The following is a 15,474-nucleotide window of genomic DNA, read 5'->3' on the forward strand; positions in this document are numbered from 1 at the left end:
TTGGTTTTACATCGCCAAAACAATTCCCTCTATTAAAAATGTGAAGTGTATGTGTCGATATAATAGATTTTTTTTTATCAGCAAATGCATCATTGGCTAGAAAAGTCTTTGAGCAAGGTCAATAACATGTTGAAAAACCACGTTATTTAACCCTGTTAATTTTGTGATGTAAAGAGCTTCATCTTCACTTAACCATGTCAGCCAAGCACTTATCGAGAACCAACAGTCATTATCTTGGAATGGTTCCATCATGACAACGTAGACCCCTCTGATGAGGAAAATGACAGAAACCTTATAATTTCTTAGACATATATATTTTCTTTTTTGTTATCAATTTTTAAATGTTGATCTTTTTTTTATTGTAAAGATGTAAATAATCATGTGTCACCTTTCCTCTGGGATTTGAAGTATTTGTGCAGAATATGATAGTATGAAGCTACCTACACACTGGGCATGTTATGCACGTTCAAGAACATGCTGAACGTGGGTTCTTTAACACTGTTTTTAGCATCCGGTGAATCTTGCTCTAGACTTTTTCTTTCATGGCTCTATTCTGATATAAAAAAGACGGTGTTTTATAATTTCATCCAGGAATGAACCACAATTATTCATTTCTCCTTAATAATTACTTTTCAAACAGATGGTACTACCCATACATCACTATCAGGATGGATGCTGATTTGCATCCCTAGAACGTCATACCTCCTGTGGAGCATGGGGGTGGAAACATCATACATTTGGGGCTGTGTTTCTTCTAAGGAAAGGACGACGGATTTGTCTTAAGGAAATGATGAATGGGGGCATGTACGGTGGGGATTTTGGGCCAAAATGATGAAACATGGATGGATCTACCAGAATGACAATCAAACACATCACCAGGGCAACCAAGGAGTGGCTACGTAAAAAGCAATTTGGGGTTCTGGAAAGAAAGAAAATCTGTGGAGGGAGTTCAAAATCTGTGTTGCCAAGCAACAGCCCCAAAACACCACAGCTCTAGAGAAGATCTATATTGAAGAATGGACCAAAATAGTAGCCACAGTGTATGCAGACCTGCTGAGGACCTACAGGAAACCTTTGACCTCTGTTGTTGACAACCAAGGCTAAGTGGGATAACATACAGAGTCAGTGACTGACAAAAATGTTTTTGCCTGACTGTAGAAATATGTTTTTAGGTTCTTGGTTTAAAATAAGTGTGAATAGAGATCAGGTCAGGTTAGGGTTATGGCTGTACAAACTTCAGTGGAAGTCAATGCAAAATCCCAGAATGGAAGGAGGCTGTGTTGTCTATGTATGTGTTTGTGTTTATGCTGCGGAGAGCCAAAGTTGTTTGAAAGCAAATCCATCAAACTCAAACTGACAGTTTCCTGTTACGAAATGACGGGTGGCTCAGACATTAAAAATTCAAAAAGATAAAGTATTTTTATTGGTTTTTACGCTGACTGTGCTCTTGTTGCTCAACAGGGGGAGTCTGATTGGGCAAATAATGACAAACACATTGCGTTTACAACCTTGTTGCCCCATTTTGACCATTTTTTTTTTTTGGTAAATGTATGTATAGCCTTGCTATCATAAAGGTAATTCAACCACAAGTGATTAATTACTATAAAACAATAGTTTTACAAGTCAAACAATAAACGTTCTATGCATCAATCACCAGTTTTACACCCATGTTTCTCTAGAGTTCTCACAGGTTTTGCACAAAGTAAAACATATTTTGTGCCAAAAGAGGCTTTTATTTGTTTGTTTGTTTTGTTTTAGGTTTGGGATTTTCTTTTATTCTATATTTTAATCTTTAATCCATCTTCTTTTCATGAGCCACAACCGAGCCTTGCCTTTTTAGTAGAGTATGATAAAAGATTGATGAAAGGTGTGCCGGGTCACCCATTGGGATGATTTAAAGCCTGTTTTTTAAACTCTGATAATCTTGCATCGTGGTAAAAGGAAAACAGCAAACCAAGGCCCTTCTAAAAATAGGTAAACAAGCCCAACAAGTTACAACACGCCTGTTGAGACTCGTGAAGCTTACTTGATGGTCACGTGTTGGAAAAAAAAAACTACAAACCAACCTTTATGGAAACATCACAAAAGTATGTTTTTCTTTGAAAATTGGATGGTTTAATATTGGTAAGAATGAGGAGGGACTTGTTTACACCTGTTTCAAATTTTTAAAAGAGCTTCAGTCAAGCTAAAGAGTTTGCCTATTGGGTGGATCCTGCCATTTGATCCAGCCCTGCATGGCATCTTCACCACTTGATTTTAGAATCATACTGATATGGGAAGAGTCCTCTCATCTTCTTTCTTACTTTTCAGCAAATGTTTTACTGTGAAGAGAATTCAAACGTCATCTTAAAAATATATGTGCAGAAAAGAGAAGATCATTTAAATCTGTGCATGAGAGCTTTAAATAAACACAATTTGGAACTTGACTGCTTAAGGTTTGTTAACATGTCACATGTTCAATCTGTACATACCAGTCTGGGACAGTCAAAGAGGGAATTCTACTCAAAACCTAAATATTTGTACTGTTTACTTGATTGTTGTAACTTAAAAAAAGAAGTGGTATAAGGAAAAACAATAATTTGACTTTTATTTGACTTTATGAAACGTACCCTGCTTTCATCTGGGCTCTTATTCATATGTTGATTGGTGATTCTAAAGTGTCTCTATATGCGAATGTGGGTGTGTGTGGTTGTGTGGCCCCCCCTGTCCACAGTGAACCTCACCTTTGCCCAACAGTAGTTGGGATATGGAACCACATGACCCTGAAATGGAAACAGCTGGGTTGGAGGATGGATGGATGGATGGATGGATGGATGGATGGATGGATGGATGGATGGATGGATGGATGGATGGATGGATGGATGGATGGATGGATGGAAATTTACTCACAGTCAATATTACTTTACCCAAAGGCTACAATTGCTCTGTATCATCATGTTTGAAAAACCTTTGTAATATTTTTTACAGGTGAGACATCTTTGCAAAGAGTAAAACAAACCTAATTTTTGTTTAGAATAGAAAAGACTGAACCCCCTTATAGAAAGGCCATACTTGATTTCATAGGAAAATAGAAAACACATGTGTTGAGTAATCTCTGTCAACACAGAGTACTTAGTGTTTGCAGCTGCTTAGCTTATCATTTAGCAAGAAGGGCTCCTCCCAAGAAACTGAGGAGCAAACTGACTCAACCAAGTAAAGGTTGTTCTCCTGCTGTTTACCTTTAAATTAGTGTTTGCAAATCAAAAACTAACCTCTGCAATGCAAACAAAGTAAATTATAAATCACACAGCTAGAATTAAACAAAGACATTAAATGACAAAACTGCTTCTTGGCACTGGGGGACTCATAAGCTTCCAAGAGTCTGTTGGAAGCCCTTCAATACTCTTTATTACCTCTTAAGCAAAGATTTGGATTTCATTTGAACATTTGGTGGATTGCATTACAGCAATGATGGATGAACAACTGTTAAATTACTCATGAACTTGAGTGACAAAGATGCTTGGGTCACGCAAAATTGCATGCAAATAAAACTTAGCATGAGTTTTATGACCCCGTATGGTTCTTTCAGGGCTGCATGGTGGTGTAGTAGTTCTCACCTCACAGTGAGAGGGCTCTGGTTAAAATACCGACTGGAACCTGTCTGTTTCGAGTTTGCATTTTCTTTCTGTGCACGATTGGGATTGGGTCAACTGGTGTCTCTAAAGTGTGTGAGTGGCCCTGCAACAGACTGGCGACCTGTTCAGGGTGTACCCCACCTTTGCCCAACAGTAGCTAGGTTGACTCTATTTACTGTACAAGAGAACTGGACCGAGCGAGCGGGATGTCACCCATAGAAAATGGCTTACTTCCACTGAAATAAGGTCAATTCAGTCACCATTTTTTCGCGACAAAGAATTCTCCGTGATTGAGCCAGACGACATTTGTAAGCAGTAATTGGTCCGAGCATCATTAAAAAATGGCGACTGAATTGACTTCATGTGGTTGGAGGTGAAAGTAAGACATTTTCTGTAGTTGACATCACACTCAGTCCAGTTCTCTGATACCAGGAGTGTCTTAACTTTCTGCAGAGAGCCAGATTTAGTGAGGTGAAAGTGTGTGAGGGCCAACCAATCAGCCTGCATTCTTTGAACGTTTTTTATAACATTAAATGCAAATGAATTTAAAGACCAAAAATAAAATGAAGAAAGGGTCTTCCTCACTTTTCTTGAACTTTAAATCTGGGTTCACATGAAACGTTACATATTATTCATTATTAAATACTCACTGTAAACTTCTGAATGTAAGTTGTGTAAATCAATAGTTATTTGATTCAGAAGTACAAAATATGTGACAATGTTGCCACAGGTTTATGACGTAATTAAGCTGATCCCAATCAAGTGATTGTACTGTACAGTTTTCAGAAAGTGGGGGTTGGAAATTATTTATTCATGATAAGTACCTGCCATAAAATTTGAATGTGCGCCACATTTGGCCAACGGGGCGGATTGGTCATGCCTGTCTTTTAATGTCAATGGCCTTCACATAAAATGTTACATATTATTTTTAAAGGTATTTAAATGAATGTTATGGAATCTATCATAGGATGGGGTATACAAAAAGACTAAGACCTGCTCACTTTTCTCATTCACAAAAGACCCAACCTGTAGTTGAACAGGTGCACTAAATCAAAATTCACCCCAATCATGTGACACAGTGACAAGAATGGCAGCTACAATGGAATTAGGCTAAACAAAATCAAGAAATCATAATCACAGTATGTAGGAAGCGCTGGGGGACGCATATTATTGATTTTATGACAGTTACCCGCTATAAAATTTGAATGTGGGCCATATTTGGCCTACAGGCCGGACTTTCGACACGCCTGTCTTATAAAGTCAATGGCCTTCACATGAAACTTTAAATAATAGTCATTAATAAATGCTCACTTTAAAACTCTAAATGTAAATCATGTGAACAGGAAAATAATAAATATTTATGTTATCCAGAAGTACAAAACAAACCGCTGTGTTGCCACAAGTTTACAATGGCTAATGACAGAATTAGGCTAATCACAATCAAGAAATCGTACACACAGTTTTTAGAAAGCGCTGGGGGGACGCATATTACTGATTTCATGATAGGCACCTGCCATAAAATTTGCGGACCATATTTGGCCCACGGGCCGGACTTAGGACATGCCTGTCCGAAGTCAATGGCCTTAAGAAATTAAAAAAAAATGTTAAACAGGGTTTTTAATGATGACCAGAATTGTTATTATAATAAGAACAAAGCCACCAAAAGACATTCATTCTTCTCAATTTTTTTTTTTTTTTTTTTGGTATGAGATTTCTACCTTTAAAATGATTTTTTTTTAAACTAGTTTTTTTATTTTGAAACTATTTTTCCATAAATATCGACACAGTGTAGGTTTCTTTTTTTTTTTTTTAATTGATGAAGTCAGAAAACACTCAGTCCATGCTTCTGTGTCGGGGTGGGCCGGGGGTCATAAATCCTTCGTGGTCGTGGAGCAGCTGAGCTCCTGTCACTGCTGTCAGGCATTCTGTTAGGAGGAGAGGCGTGAACGTCACGGGAGCCATCTGCCCGCCGCGGCGCGTGCAGCTGCTGGCGGGGCCGGTGACGTTCGGCCGGTGGCCCCTTTAAGAAACTCCATGTTTTCGCTACATGATGCGTCAACGTAGAAAGCGGATGATGCTGTTATGTAAAAACACGCCGAAGTGAGCAGTACTGCACGGCTGCTGAGCCCGAGTTTGTGACGCTGCTGCGGGACGACAAAGTCTATCGAAGGGGTGTTTGTTTATTTAGTTGTTTCTTTCTTTCTTTTTTACTTTGGGGAAACGGAAACCGAGCTGGGAAAACTCAACATGACTCGACCTCGCACCGTTTTCCTCCTTCGCTTGAGGGAAGCGTACACCTGACGCATCTCCTCCTCGCCAGCTAGAACTAATTTACCTTTTTGTTTTATTTTATTCTTTTAAATCGCCTCCTCTGGACTGGGTTTTCTTCTCTGCGAGGCGGTAAGACTGAAGCTTCCAACTCTTATCTCGGGCTAAACTGAAAGTGTCGATGAGGCGGTTGGGGCTGGATTGTGTTGAGTCCGCTACTGCCACAAAAGCGCATTCTTCTAGGGTGGTTTTGCATTCGAGTAATTGAAAATTAACTTTCCGTGGAGTCACCGGGGTTCATTTTTGGCTGAGAGTTGGGCTCCTGGTCGCCTGAAAGCGGTCTAAGCTGCAGTTGAAACTCAATTTTTGCAAATACCTTTGATCTTTAAAGAAGAGAAGTTACAGATCAAAGCACATTTACAAAACATTCCCTTGATAGGATTGACGCAGACACGTTTACTGGCATTTCAGGAATCTTATGTGTAATTTTGAATGAAAAGCAATCCTGTCTTTTTGTTCAAAATACTGCACAATTCGTTTTTGTACCCTACTTCCCTGTATTGTCTGTTGTAAAATATTTAAAAATCCTTAAATATGAATATGGGGGACTCTCCCTGCACTTAAAAAAATTTATTTATTACTTTAGAAAAGCATTAGTTCCTGATGGTCTTGGTGAATTTACTCTCTCCGCAAAAAGTTGGGGAAAGTCCTCTTTTCGATAAAATTGTGGGAATTTATATTGTAGTCTGACAACTTCCCCGGGCTGATAGGTGGCTGATGCCACGATCGCACCAGACGCACATTCTTGAACTCCCAAAATACGCGTTTAGGTCATAGTGTTCACACTGGACAAGAAGGGAGAAGCTGCTTTCTCCTTTGCTGCTGGTTACTAGCTCATGTCTGTCACCTACAGCTGGAAGAGGCTTCCTGCGAAAGGTTGAAGCGGTGAAAGTCTTGTGAATCTTGTGCCAGGCTTTTTCTTTCACGGCTCTATTCCGATGTATGAAAGACTTGGAAGTCCATTATCCTGCTGGGCACAAACCGCAATTATTAATTTCTTCTTCTTGATCAATTCTCAAATGGTTGGCACAAATCCCCGTCCATGATAGGACAAAGTTCGACCTGGTTTAACTTTCGACACGCATTAAATGGCTGTGCGTTTTGTATGTAAAGCCCAAAAATGGATTAAAAACTTGTGTAGCTATATGAGGGTTTTGAACGCAGAAGCCCGAAATGCGCATTCACGCCCATTTATGTAGACTTTTCATTGAAAGTGATCACTTGAACATGTGTTGCAGAGGGCTGTGTGAACGTAGCACATATGCAGTTAAAAAACTTTTTTGGTCTTGTGTCAACAATTCCAATTCCAGTGACATTTACTATGGGGCTGCACGATATGAAGAGAACTTAGCAATATGTGATTATTGGTGATCAATATAACAATACATAAACAAATCGTAAAACCAAAAACAGTGGAAAACACCAATTGTAACAGTTGTATTTAAATAAAAGTCAACAAAATCAAATTATCTTTTAAGAAAAATCTTGCATAACAGGTATTTTATACTAAACCAAAGTTGGACCTGCTAATGCGAGTTGCGTTATGAACACCAGCAAAAAAGTAGCAGCAAAAATGTCTTCCTTTGAAAGACCAACAAATTTTAATAAAAGCGATTTAAATACCTTTTTTTTTTACTTGATATGTGACATTTTGTCATCAGAGATTGATTCAGATCAAAAACATGATCCATATTTGTTGCATAGTTTAAATAAATCTGATTTTGATACTGCGTTACAGGTCGAATACTTAGTTTTATTGTGGTAAGGCCATGTGTCTAAAAAAGCCATTGAAAAAAAAACATGGCAAAGACGGTATGAACATTTAATCAGAGTTTATAAAACTTTGTAAATGGAAAAACTCCACAAAGACACTCTAGTTGGTTAACAGGAATGTAAAAGCAGCCTATTGAGTGGAAATTGACTGCTTCAGATGAGTTTCAGAACCAGCAATCAATCTTAGACTTAATTGTATTATTTCTGATCCACTTTTTTTTTTGCCTGGTAGCTAGACTGAGCGGACAGACACAATAAGAGGAGACAGTACTTTAGACTTGTGGGTTGAGGAAAGGACTGCAAAACCAGAAGAGAACTGATTACAATGGGTGTTGAGCATTCTTGTTCATGGTTTCACTTTGCTATTTAAATCCGTTAAAAAACATCCTCTTTGTTGGAGGAAAATGAAAGCAGCTTCACTCCCACAGCTTCACTGGAAATGCTAATGAGTCTTTTTCTGCTGAAGAATCATACTAATCATAAATGATGCAGAAGTTGAGTGTCATCCGTCAGAGAAATCACAGATCATCTAGCTGGATTTGATTGTGTGCTTTTGCTTATTGATGAAAGACCTCAATTTTCAAGGGCTTCAGCTGCAAGACGCTGATTAGAGATTTTTACAGCAAAGTGAATCCTGAAAAACGTTTGTAACACTGCAGAACTAGGGTCATTTGACAAGGGTTCATTCCAGTCATTGCTTTAGACTGGATGGGTTTGGTTGCAAAGAGATCCTCCCTCATACGTAAATCTGAAGTTGGGCTTCAGATCTCACAGGTTACGTTTGGTGTAATCTCTCAAACCAAACGTAACCAAATAGATCCATGTACATCTTCGTTTTCCTCGTCTGAACTGGCATCTGGCTCTAAACTGTACGGCTAGATAGCTCCAATGTCCCTCGCCATTTCTTTTTTTTTTTGCACTGTTCATGTTAGTAGCCGGTGTGAGGGGATGTAAGCTAGCGGAGAGCATGTAAACAGAGCTCTGAGGAGAGAGAGAGAGAGAAAGAGAGAGGGGGGGGGGGTCATCCTCATCAACAATTTCACCCAAAACTCAGAGGTTAATTTCTAATGTACTACTGACAGTCTTCAGTCCAAGAAAACTACCGATTTTTGGCTTACCGCTCCTCTGTTGAATAGATTTAAGGGACTGTCCAAATGTTCGAACATTTTAAAACTTTTCACTAAAGTGGATTTATTTTTAAATTCCAGGAATTGACAGACATAAATCGTGGGGAAACTGAAAGACTATTTTCTTTCCAGTATGAACCACCTACAACGTTTTCTCTCTGAAGTTTCTTCTACACCATGATAGCTCAGTGAGGTTGCTTGACCTGAATGATTATGTTTGGTTTAATGACCAGACCAAACCATAAAAATCGGGCAGAAACACAAACCAAAACATTTCCTGATGCAGAAAAGAAGTCAAAACACATGAAGGTACATTTTCCCCTGCTTTTTCAAAGTACCACCTCTGGAGAATACAAATTTGACCATGTTTTCTATAGTCTTACTAAACACATTCCAACGTTTTTCTTGATCTGTGTTTCAGCTTTGGTGGGAGTTTCTTGTTATGCGTTAAATGTTCAACACTTTCCTCACTTTTTTTGGGGCTCATATCTACTCTTTGGTCCACTAAAGTATGGGTCTGCATTTACACTGTAATAAAATGTACCAGGGCTCACTAGCAAGCAAACAAAGACCCCAGTTTTCAGGCAGACCAAACATGGCTTGCTTGTCTAGCCCTGATAACCTTTACCACCAAACAAAACTTTGGTTAAAAAAATTGTTTATAACCAAAAAGCTTAGTTGTAAATATAAACTTTTTCCATTTACCCACAAAGACAAAACTTTGCTGGACTTTACCCTGGACTAAACTTTTCTTTTTCATTAGTTATGCTGGATTATGGTTGTCTTCGACGATGTTGGAGCATCTAAATGAGCAGGACATTTTTTTTTGTACAATGTTGGCTTTGCCGCCTCATCTGTATTCCCCCCCCCACACACACACACTCTCTCCTAGTATAATGCGGAGAGACACAGCTGTGAAAATTGCAGGTCTAATTCATGGAAACAGAAGAGGACATAGGAGAGCCGCAGACTGGCGTCAGCTGTCCACCGGTCCACAGCTGTGGATGTGGAGCTGTCAGAGCAAAGGGGTCTTGCTCTCTCCCAACACATGCGGGGGATTGTTTGCATGGGGTGGGACTCTGTGAATGAATGCCCGTGTGTTTTATCTCTTTCTTTTTTTATTTTTATTGAATGCTCATTTTGGCTAAGACTAAATAGAACAGAAGCTCTCAGTGTGACCGACAAACGTCAAGCTCTTTCAGTGAAAAGCACATGGCACCAAGCGTCCTTCAGTTTGGCAGATGCTGAAAGCCTGACTGAGGCTCCGGCAGGTGGGTAGGAGGGAGAACCCCCTCTCCAGCCGTTTACTTTCCTTCATCTAATCCAGCAACAGGCCTCTTCTCAAAATGATTAACCCTTTAACACTGGAGCTTTGGCATCAGGGTTGACATTCTTTTGACTGCAGAAAGTCTTCAACCATTAACACAATTCTTTTCTGAAAGCAGAGAAAATCAGACTAGTGTTGATATGCAACAATTTACCATAATGATTATGGAATCGATGTAAATCAGCTGATTCTGTCGCAGAGAAAAGTGGCTTTTTGCCCTTATTGGTACTAACCTGATATAAAAAGTTGCTTTTTTCCTGCGAAAAATGGACAAACCAGTGTGGGTAACACAGATGGCCGCACAAAATATTAAGGTCATAGACTGCTAGGTTAGTAAAAATGCATACCGGTAGTTTTCATTGTTTATGCACATTTGTTTTCTACGGGGATGCTGCGAGCAACAGGCACTTGCGTATTATGTACACACCTCATACCTGGGCCGTTTGCACAGTCATTTAGCGGCGAACACTCACACCTTACTAATGTTTAGAGCGTGGTATAAGGGTACAGTACGACAGCATCACCCATTCGTCATAGGGTACGTGCAACACGCGCCAAAATATGTTCCATTTTCATGAATTCCCTTGTGGTGGGTGTACGAGCCTCAAGAGAACTGCGAGACACGCATGCACTTCCATTTAACACTATGTTCACACTGGCATCAGCAATACACGTTCAGGCATCCACGTCCACTAATACGTCAATCGAAACGGATGCGAATGAGCTTTTCAGGCCTTTGCGTTCAAAACTCTCACGTTCACGAACCCCTATGCAAGTTTCTACGACAGTTTTCGGGCTATATGTACAAAACACACGTCCATTGAATGTGCATTGAAAGCTAAACAGTCGAACTTTGACCAATCAGGAACTTGGATTTGGTAGCGACGAAAAGATGACGTCCCCCTTCATTCACGGAAGTGCCAACCATTTGAAAATTGTTTATGATTGGTTATGCATTAATAATTGCAGTTTGTGCCATCCGGAAATTTATGATACCAAGTCTTCATAAATGGGAATAGAGCTGTGAAAGAAAAAGTCTGCAACGAGATTTCTACCAAACCTCTTCCAACTTTAGGTACATATTGGGTTGCAACAATCCAGTGGGAACACCTGATTCTGAAAATGAAAATGCTTGTTTAGCGCGTTCTTAAACGTGCATCCCATGGGGGGGTTGAACATAGCATCAAATGTATCCACTCCTCTCTACAACCCTTCACGGGCCCAGACAATCCAAAAACCAGCAGCACCCAAATGGATCAACCCCACCACGTTACCAAGGCTTAACGCAATTTTTCACAGTCTGCACCCATTCTTTAGGAGTATTTGTGAGTGTCTCTAATTCAATGCATTCCCTATAAGAACATAAAGTTCCTGTTATGCATCCGGATCTTTTAGAGAAACTTTCACTAAAACAGAGGCTTAAAACAAAATTTCTATTTTTTAACCGAGTTTGACTTTTCCCTGCTCAGTGTGAATGTAGCGTGTCACGTTCTCTTTCTTCTTTCTCTCTCTTCTTTGGGGTTTCCCTTAGTTTTTTCTCCTTTTTTTTCTACTAAATCCAGACTTCATCATCATTGTCTGTCTCTCTGCTTCTTATTCCCCCCTCCGCTTCTTTTCCAGCTACTGAGGCTGTCTGCCGTCTCTCCGTGCCTCTTTGAAGAGGAGCAGTAAAAGCAGATAATTGCACTTCCTGTCCTGCATCTGTAGCGCTGAACTGTCATCTGTACATCTGTAGACAATCCTGGAGCTGACAGGCAGCCTGTTAGGCTGCAGATTCTTCCATTTGCTTCTCCATTTTTTTCGCAATAAGTTATCTTTTGAAGTTCTGCTTTGATTTTATTTTATTTTATCAAATGCGCACACTTAAGCCGACTTAATTCTACGGCTGTCGACAAAAAGGCTCAAATCATAAACCCCCCTTTCACCCACTTTAGCACCAGCGCTGTCACAGCTTCTTAATCTGGTTTGTGCTCTTCCTCGAATAGCACTAGAATGTTTTACACACAGTTTAGCATGTTCCAACACATTGTGAAATGTTAGCTCTATATTAGAAGCTCAATGGAAGAAAGAATTGGCTTTTTTTGGAGAATGAATTAGCTGCTATCTGTCATGCATGCTTCGTAAATTAAATTTTATGCGCATAAACTGCCCAAAAGAGGCTGTTTACACCCAATCTTTATGTGCATCCTGAGCAATATGATCGCACTGAGCAAAGGGGCTGGGTGTTTCATCAGAGCGCTGTGGAATCCAACCGTCAGCCTAAGTGAGGCAGGTCTGAAATGTGTTTAGAAGCTGATCATCATTCTGGTCACTGAACTGACTTCAGGAATTTGCATATGTATTACACAATCTGCGGTTCGGAGGGATCTGTTTATTGTGTGGGAAATATGTTTGTTTGCATAAAGAGAGGGTGGTCGCTCCAGACACACTTTCATGGCATTAAACCGGCACACTCTGGGACATCCACTTGTGACTTGAACGCCCACAACAGACATCAAGAGCAGGTGTAAAGAGTCCCTTATTCTTGACTGACTTCACAGGTTTATTAGGATTCACCAGAATAAAAGCTTATTCTGCTGTATTGCTAAAACTATTCTCTTATATTGAATTTTACATTTTTATGCCCTGAAGCTTAACAATATTTGGGAGGGAGAGATTTTTGCAAGCTTTTGCTTGGTTCTTTGTGGCCAGTAGGGACTCAAAGTTGTAGATCCACCATTAGCTGCAATGGTAGTTCATCTTACGCAAAAGCTCTGCAGAGTTGTCCATTATAAAGCAGGGAACTGTTGTAGCTATTTGTTTGGATGAGAAATATATTGATATGTTTTTAGAGATTTAAAAACATAGTGGGTGGAGCTTTTTTAAAGGAGACTGTATTTGTTGGACCATAAGTCTTTAATTTTCTAAAATATCAACAGTGTGCCTTATGCAGAAACTTTGGTTTTATTGTCCTGGAATCAATTTTGTGGTACATGGTGCTCAAAAATCTGTCAATGTTTTTGTCCAACGTTGGGAAACTACCAAGTCACACTGTTTGATGGATTGTTGGGGCACGGTGATGTACATACTGTGCTTCAACACAAAGAAATGGAAAAGCAATAGCATTGTTTCGTATTTTATGCATTCCAACTGAACAATGTTGAGTTGTTGTCAATAAAGTTTGACTTATCTGTTATGTTGCACTCTCTGCAAAGTCTTCTTATTGCAGATGAATGTAAAACAACACGGTTTACTAGAAAAAGTTCCCATCAACTCATCTGACCAATCACCTGCCTCTTGGTATCTCTAGGCATTCTGGGTATGGTAATCATACCACATTATGACTGTTTTGTTTTGTTTCACTTCATTCATTTTATAATCCGGACCCCTATGGTCCAAAACATATATTATATAATTTTTCTTAAATCTAGGGTTATCAACTTTGAGCCCTAATTATTACCAACCAAATGCTTTGATTTACACCAAACTTTAGCCACATTTGAGTCAGATAACTGCCTTTTTTCCTCATTGATCAAAACATTTTCACAGCCATTGTTCTTTTTGTTTTTAGCGCTGTACTAGCACAACAATGTTTATTCTGGAAAAGCATTTTAGAACTTTTTTTTAAAAATTGTTTTAACACCACTATCATACATATGTCTACCATGTCTGTTCTTTATACTTACAGTGATAACATGGACTGTGTTAATAATACAGTGTGCTGTACTGATCATTGTATTCAATGTTGAAATGTTCATTCAGTGTTGTCGCCTGCATTTTGTGGTCGTAAATATGGTGCCATGGCGTGTTTATCTGCTAAAACAACTCTGTTTAGCTGACACCATTTTGTCTATGAGGCGAATAACAGCTGCTCTCCAACAACCACCAGTCTCTTTTACCCACAGGGCCATGCGAAATATTGTTTGAAAAAGCACCTAGATCAGTGTTTTTCAACCAGTTTTTTTAGCCAAGGCACACTTTATCCTTGAAAAAAATCCCGAGGCACACCGGCATCCAAAAATTTTAAAAAAGGAGAAACTCATAGTCCGTATTGATGTGCAGTCCTTCTGCAATCTCACGTGCATTTTTGTGATAATTGTGGCAGAAAAAGCTGGAGGTTTCGGCTGTTTTTTCTTAAAGATGTAATAAAAGTTAAGTTAGTTTTCAGTAATAATTTTCAACTAAATTATTTGACATTTTACCCTGCTAGTACATACAATTTTATGTAACCGAACAAAAAAACAAATATATTCTTTCTAAATAGCGATTTATTTTTTAAATGTTTATTTCAATGTTATTGCAAAGGCAACTTTTTTTAAACAATTATATGATCACAATATGTTTGATACATTTTACACAAAAAAAAATAACATTATGTTTTTGTAGCTACACAAAAAGTGACCATGTTGAAGTTTTATTAGTTTTTCTTTTGTCTTAATCAATGATGAAGTCTTTGAAAACTTTAACAAAAATGTTTTCTTTTTAGTTTAATTGTGTCTGTTGGCCACTTCACCTTAATCCTGTTTCTTAAATGTTGTTATTACTTCTCCTTAATTTTAACATATAAAATAATCCAGACGTTATTAGAAAAGTGTTTCAGTTAGAAAGATGACTTGAACCAAACTCTGGGATGTTTGGCTGTTAATACACACAAACCTAAAGGAGGACTAAACTGTTTCCCTCTGATTTCATCAAAAAGATTTAAAAACTGTTTGTGTGTTCGTTGTGGTTTCAAGACGTGTAACAGGGAAGACTCATTGTAGCCCAGAGATGCTGTCACTTTAACCTTATGCATCATGGGAGATGTTGTGCGTAACTGCCGCCGATAGCAGACAGACTCACTTCTCTTGGTTTCATTGTTTTGTTTACTTGTTCCACGGTCTGACACCGGATCCTGCGGGAAGCTGAGCTGGTATTTTTGTTGGAACTGAGAGACTTTACGAGCAAAATCGTAACAAGGAAGTGAAGACTTTAACCACTTTTGATTGGTCAGACTGATGACGTACGATTAAGCCTCCAAGAATAATTGGTGGAGACAGTTAAAGGGGCGGTACTTTTCCGAAAACAGAGCCAAAGCTGTGGCTAAATCGCGGTACCGCCATTCCTAGCAGTGTCTTTAATAGAATCAAATAAACACAAAGAAAAGAGTATTTTATGATCTTTCACATTCCTAACTACTCAGTGTTTTATCAGGGCCTGTTTGGATGAACACAGAGCTGATATTCTGGAGATGGTAAATGTTTTTAGATCAGTGAATGGGTAATTTCCCACGGCACACCTGACCATCTCACACGGCACACTAGTGTGTTGCGGCACACTGGTTAAA

The 15,474-nt window shown here is 39.0% G+C and overlaps 1 protein-coding gene across 1 annotated transcript in view; it reads left to right on the forward strand.

Moving 5' to 3' along the window:
* Positions 1–5,396: 5,396 nt before the first annotated feature.
* bahd1 (bromo adjacent homology domain containing 1) overlaps positions 5,397–15,474 on the forward strand; it is a 33,759-nt gene continuing 23,681 nt past the window's right edge. Inside the window, exon 1 of the mRNA XM_011490338.3 lies at positions 5,397–6,014. The gene's annotated coding sequence lies outside the window, so the exon portion shown is untranslated. The remainder of the gene's footprint in view (positions 6,015–15,474) is intronic.

Source organism: Oryzias latipes, chromosome 22 (assembly GCF_002234675.1).
Source record: "Oryzias latipes chromosome 22, ASM223467v1".
In the NCBI taxonomy this organism is placed as follows: Eukaryota; Metazoa; Chordata; class Actinopteri; order Beloniformes; family Adrianichthyidae; genus Oryzias; species Oryzias latipes.